This window comes from Ascaphus truei, chromosome 3, assembly GCF_040206685.1.
Source record: "Ascaphus truei isolate aAscTru1 chromosome 3, aAscTru1.hap1, whole genome shotgun sequence".
Taxonomy (NCBI): Eukaryota; Metazoa; Chordata; class Amphibia; order Anura; family Ascaphidae; genus Ascaphus; species Ascaphus truei.
In genome coordinates, this window is record NC_134485.1 from 353938582 (window position 1) to 353944284 (window position 5703).

General features: G+C 46.2%; 1 long non-coding RNA gene across 1 annotated transcript in view; it reads right to left on the reverse strand.

Annotated features, from left to right (window-relative positions):
• Positions 1–751: 751 nt before the first annotated feature.
• LOC142490128 (uncharacterized) overlaps positions 752–5703 on the reverse strand; it is a 30786-nt gene continuing 25834 nt past the window's right edge. The window contains exon 3 of the long non-coding RNA XR_012799988.1: positions 752–858. This is a non-coding gene — a long non-coding RNA (uncharacterized LOC142490128). The remainder of the gene's footprint in view (positions 859–5703) is intronic.

Below are 5703 nucleotides of genomic sequence, written 5' to 3' on the forward strand. Positions count from 1 at the left end.
CATTAGTGATGATTACACTCATAACCGTCACCCCCTGGCACTCTTAGGCCTGGGACATAGTGAATTGAAGCTTGCTGAGGCGGGCTGAGCCGCGCTGAGCAGATGCACAAATCCCCTGCATTTGTCATCAGCGCGGCTATAGTTTCCCCCTCCGCATGCGCGCTGATGCGTGCGAAGGCTGAGAAAATTGGAACAGACAGGGAAGTTTCAAATTTGCCGCTCGGGGAAGCGATGTGAGCGGTCACATAACCGCTCATATCCAATGGGAGCGAGGGACTAGCCCTGCCTCCCGCTCCGCCTCCTGACATGCCTCTGCTCCGCCTCTGCCCCGCCCCGCCCACAGAGCGCGCTCACTGCCTCGCCTGCAAGGACAGGAAAAAGCTCAATTTTGGAGCAGGCGAGGCAGAGCAGGAGCGCGGCTCAGCGCTGTTTAATCCTCTATGTCCCAGGCCTTACTGCACATAGTGGAAAGGTCCTGGATGAACATACACTCAAGATATAATTATATATGGTTGTTAACTTAGAGAAATATGCACAGGAGTCTCCAGTATAAATAACAACAATTTTATTAGCATATTTGAAATCTTCAAGAAAGAGAACACAGTAGCGCACCAAGGTAAGGAAAATTGTATTTAACAAGTGAAAATAGCAAACAAGTAGTAACTTACATATAAGTAACATTTTACTTATATGTAAGTTACTACTGTACTTGTTTGCTATTTTCACTTGTTAAATACAAATTTCTTTACCTTGGTGCGCTCGCTCCTGTGTTCTCTTTCTTGGGTATTTGGTCCACCGACGGAGGTTTCCAGCGGTGGACGGTTTTGGAGTGAGGGGAAGTTCTTCATGTCACAGGAGCTGCAAGAGGAGAGAGAGAGAACTTATCTGAAAACTGCCTTAGGAAGCAAGAGCGCGGATTGACTATCTTTTGACTGATATTTGAAATCTTAGCGAATGGAGGCACAGGAACATCAATAAATCTCCCTGATAATTATAGCTGATGAACCGACTGTCCAACTTGTAATTAAAGGAGCATTCCAACATTTCTGTTTCTTTTTGTAACGGTTATGAAGAAGGGGTTCGCTGGACTGTGTTAATTTCCGCTCCATGAACCCCCTGTTTCCCGAGATACTTACCTGCAGAGGTGCTGCGGGTAGTCCATGATTCTTAAATCTCACGCAGCATGTGGGCCAATAGGAAGCCGTGACAGATGATATGGCGGCTGCCGTGCCGCGACAGATTTAAACTTTCATATTATTATCCGAGCACGGGATGCTTCCGGCACCTCTCGGTGCTTGGTGTAACTTACAATGCAGGGGGTTCTTGGAACTTAAATTAACATTGGAAAAACCATAGGCAGAACCGTACTGTGAAACTTTAATAAACTTCAGGTTGTGATGGCAACATAAAAATTCTAAACATATGTATATGCAGAGAAGTAACGACTTGTTTTTGTGCCCGGGGCAAGTTTCTAACTGCACCCCTCCCTCCCCCCCCCACACACGTACACAGCACACTAACAGACAATGACACCTACAGTCGCGGCCCCTTTTATTCTAACACTTCACCGATATTTTCCGGTGACTTTTTCCGAATGTCACGCCCTTCGCCGCGTTCGTGCGGCGTTCATGCCGTACTCATGTCGCAATCATGCCGGCGTCACCCGCGCTTGATCTGTTTAATGAGAATGTTTCGGATTTAATTGGTTGCAATTCTTCTCGTATCCGCCAGGTGGCAGATATTCATGAATTGTAATGCGCATGCGCTTCAGTAATGTGTCGACTTGCAGGTGTTTAAAAAATACCACAGTGGTCCTTTGTGAATTGACCTTGGTACTGAAGAAGTTGTACAACATTGTATCTATTTAGGCGTTTCATATTAAAAACTTAATGCAAAGTGTCTGGTGTTCTATTCCATTGTCCAGAGAGGTCCAGAGATGAGTACTTCACTGCAGTCCGTGTTCAAAAAGCCCAACATAACGTACGCTTATTTAATATGGTCAGCAATTAGTTCAGCAGATGTTAAGATGGCCACAGTTGGTCAAATTTATCAATATTTTATCGAAAATTATGACTTTTACAAATTTTTACCAGATGCTCTGGGGTGGAAGCGTGCGATAAGGAAAAAGTTATGTATCGATCCACGTTTTTTTCGTATTGCTCCTGCACCCGGAGTTACAGGAGGAGGGTATTGGTGTGTTGCCCCTGAATTTTCCAGTATCTTTGATCATGGAGAGTTCAAAAGGCGAAAGATCATGGTAAAACCAACTAAGAATCGTCAGTCCCAGGCAAGCAATGCGCCAGCACCAGCTTCCAATAACGGTCCGACCGTCTGTGAAAACCTGCTGACCGGCAACCCTTGCTATCAGGCCCCGCCTGTATACCTGCAGCCTGAGCAGGATTTCACGTACAGATACCAGCAAGCTTGCATGTACCAAAGCGATTTCCAGCTTCATCAGCTGTCACCTGTCAACTACGTGTATAATCAAGACTACGGGATTGGCAGTGGCTCGGTGCCAACCGAATGGCAAAGTCTATGGTGGGTACAGCTGCCGTATGTAATTATTTTTTTACCATATCAATATCAATGCACAGTAAAGCGATTCTACTGTAATCAATCGCTTTGCTTATGGTTATTTAGTTCTTGTAGTCACAATTCGACAAAATGTAGTCCAGCAATATCATTGGCTGCGCAACTTCTACATTAGGCGCATGCGCATTGGAACCTTGTTGAAACGCATACAGTATGCGTCTCATCACATCTAGGCGCATGCGTGTACTGTATGTGAACAAGAGACGCCCCCCGAGAAAATAATTGTTGGGACTGACTGAGGGGACTGCGGGGACTGACTGTGGGAACTTCTTTAGGGGACTGACTAGTTTGAACTAACCATTACAGTATTTACAGTATTTATTTTTCTTCCTCAGAAAAGAAACTTTGTCATCAGGCTGAGAACGATGGATAATATCGCTTTTTGTAACGATGCTTGTACACTGCTGAATCTGAATCAGTGCCATTTTTATTGATTAGAATAGAATAACTGAGCTTTATTACATACTTTTTTTACATCCTGTACTGTATAATAAACTCCAAAAATAAAAAGTATGCATTTATTCTGTACATGTATTACAGTACAGTATGGGTGTTCTGCTGTAATAATACCGTAATACAAATACCGATAATGCGTTTTAATACTGTTTTGATGTTCCGTAAGGCGCAGTAAGTAAAAAAACTTTAATGGTGTATTGTAATTAAAAACATACAGGTATATTTAAATAAAGCATCAATTTATTTTATTGGTGGAGTACTGTAAGTAAAAAAACATTAATGTGTACTGTAATTAAAAACATACAGGTATATTAAAGCAGCAATTTATTTTATTGGTGGGTGCAGTAAGTACAAATACATTAATGGTGTCCAATACAGTAAAAACATTGACAGTATGAATACAATCTACAACAATCAACATTATTTTTATTGGGAATACTGTAAGTAAAAAAACATTAATGGTGTACTGTAATTAAAAACATACAGGTATATTTAAAAAAACATATTAGAATACAATTTTAAACAATGAACAAGTCAGAAATGAATCAACATTTTAACAGACGACCAATCACGAAGCGAATTCGATCCCCAGCAGATTGTCCTTCCGGGGCCGATGCCTTGTATGCCGCAAAATGCCATTAATGGAGTCTCGCACGATTTTCATTAAGCGATCGGTAATTGAAAAATAGCGCCGCAATTCCTCCACAATAGTCTTTCTTAAATTTTCAGGAAGAGCCTTTTTATTGCGATTCCCTTCGTAGATTACATTGTGGGCCCACCCTAAGTACAACGAGTATGGCACGTGGTGCTTGAAAATTAACAAGGCATGACTCTGGGGTATACGAGCACTTGCAAACCTATACTTCTCCCTGAGTGGCTGGGGCAGCTTGCGCAGGATGATGTTGGACACCGTCTCATTGCAAGCATATGTGGGTTGGATTCTGGGAGCGGGTGTTCTTCTGGGAGCGGGTGTGCTTGTGGCGGCAGGCGAGGGTAAGTTGTCTGGGCGGATGCTTTCCTCCTGTCTTGGTCTCCGTGTCAGTGTTGCCTCCTGGCGTGGTCTTGACGGAGTTGTCATGTCATCCTCGTCAACGGCATTCATGAACACATATTCTTCTGATGGAGGCGGTGCGCTTGGTGATGGAAGGTTGAAGGTCCCATTCATCCCATCCATGCCACCCTCCTGCTCCGGCGTCCGAGATACAGGGGCATGAACTCCGAGCAAATTATGTATCCCCGCTATGTCAGTCTCTATCGTCTCCATCCGTTGGTCCATCTTCTCAATCTGTTGATCCATCTTCTCCATCCGTTGATCCATCTTCTCCATCCGTTGATCCATCTTCTCCATCCGTTGATCCATCTCCTCCATCCGTTGATCCATGGTCTCTAAAAGAAGATCTATCTTTACCAGCATAGAGTTCCCAGGGATATCTCCTCCATCCGTTGATCCATGGTCTCTAAAAGAAGATCTATCTTTACCAGCATAGAGTTCCCAGGGATATCGACACTTAACCCATTCAGCATGCGGTCTAACGAGCTGGATCTTGTGCATGGGATGCTGTGAACATCTGGGTGGGTGGGTGCATAATAGGATGAGATGGGGGTTCCCTGGAGATAAGCGGCAGCGTCGTCGATGAGTGATGGAGGATGTGTCCTGTGGATTTCCGGGAGAGAAGCGACAGAGTCGTCGAGGAGTGATGGAAAAGGTGTCCTCTGGGTTTCCGGGAGAGAAGCGGCGGCGAGGAGTGATGTAGAAGGTGTCCTCTGGGTTTCCGGGAGAGAAGCAGCAGCAGTGGCGAGGGCTGATGCAGAAGGTGACCATTTGTTTTGCTTTGAGTGTACATCACCGAATTTCACAAAAATCCGAGCGCTAACATACCGGAAAGCGCTATGGAAAAAAAGAAAATATACCGCATCTGGCCGGACGCATTAGGATAAAGGCGGCCGCAGCTGTAGTACGCTTACACGCACCTCAGACAAGCAGAATATTCATACACGTTGACACACAGTACACTTACACGCACAGCATACTTGCACACACTGGAGTTGGACATTTGGTCGTGGCCGTCTGTGACCAAGTCTCCGTCGGCGTTTAGCCACAGAGGGACACTCCGCAACCGCAGCCGCTCCGCCCCAGGACATTCAGCCGCGGCTGCTCCACCACAGGACATTCAGCCGCCGGCCGCTCTGCCACGGGACATTCAGCCACGGCCGCTCTGCCACGGGACATTCAGCCGCCAGCTGCTCCACCACGGGACATTCAGCCGCCGGCCGCTCCGCCACGGGACATTCAGCCACCTGCCGCTCCGCCACGGGACATTCAGCCGCCGGCCGCTCCGCCACGGGACATTCAGCCGCGGCTGCTCCACCACGGGACATTCAGCTGCCGGCCACTCCCCCAGGGGACATTCAGCCGCCGGCGGCTCCGCCAACGTAAAGTCATTTTAGTGGTTTCGATAGGCGGTTAAGGATAGGGGATTTAGAGTAAGGTGTAAGTATGCTGGGTCGGGGTCTAGGGTCGGGGATTAGGGTAAGAGGTTTAGGGTAAAGTGGTTTGGAGTAAGGTGTTAATATTTTTAAGGTAGGGGATTAGGGTAAAAGGTTAGGATAAGGGTAGTGTTAGTATTAGGGGATTTTAGGGTAAGGGGTAGTGTT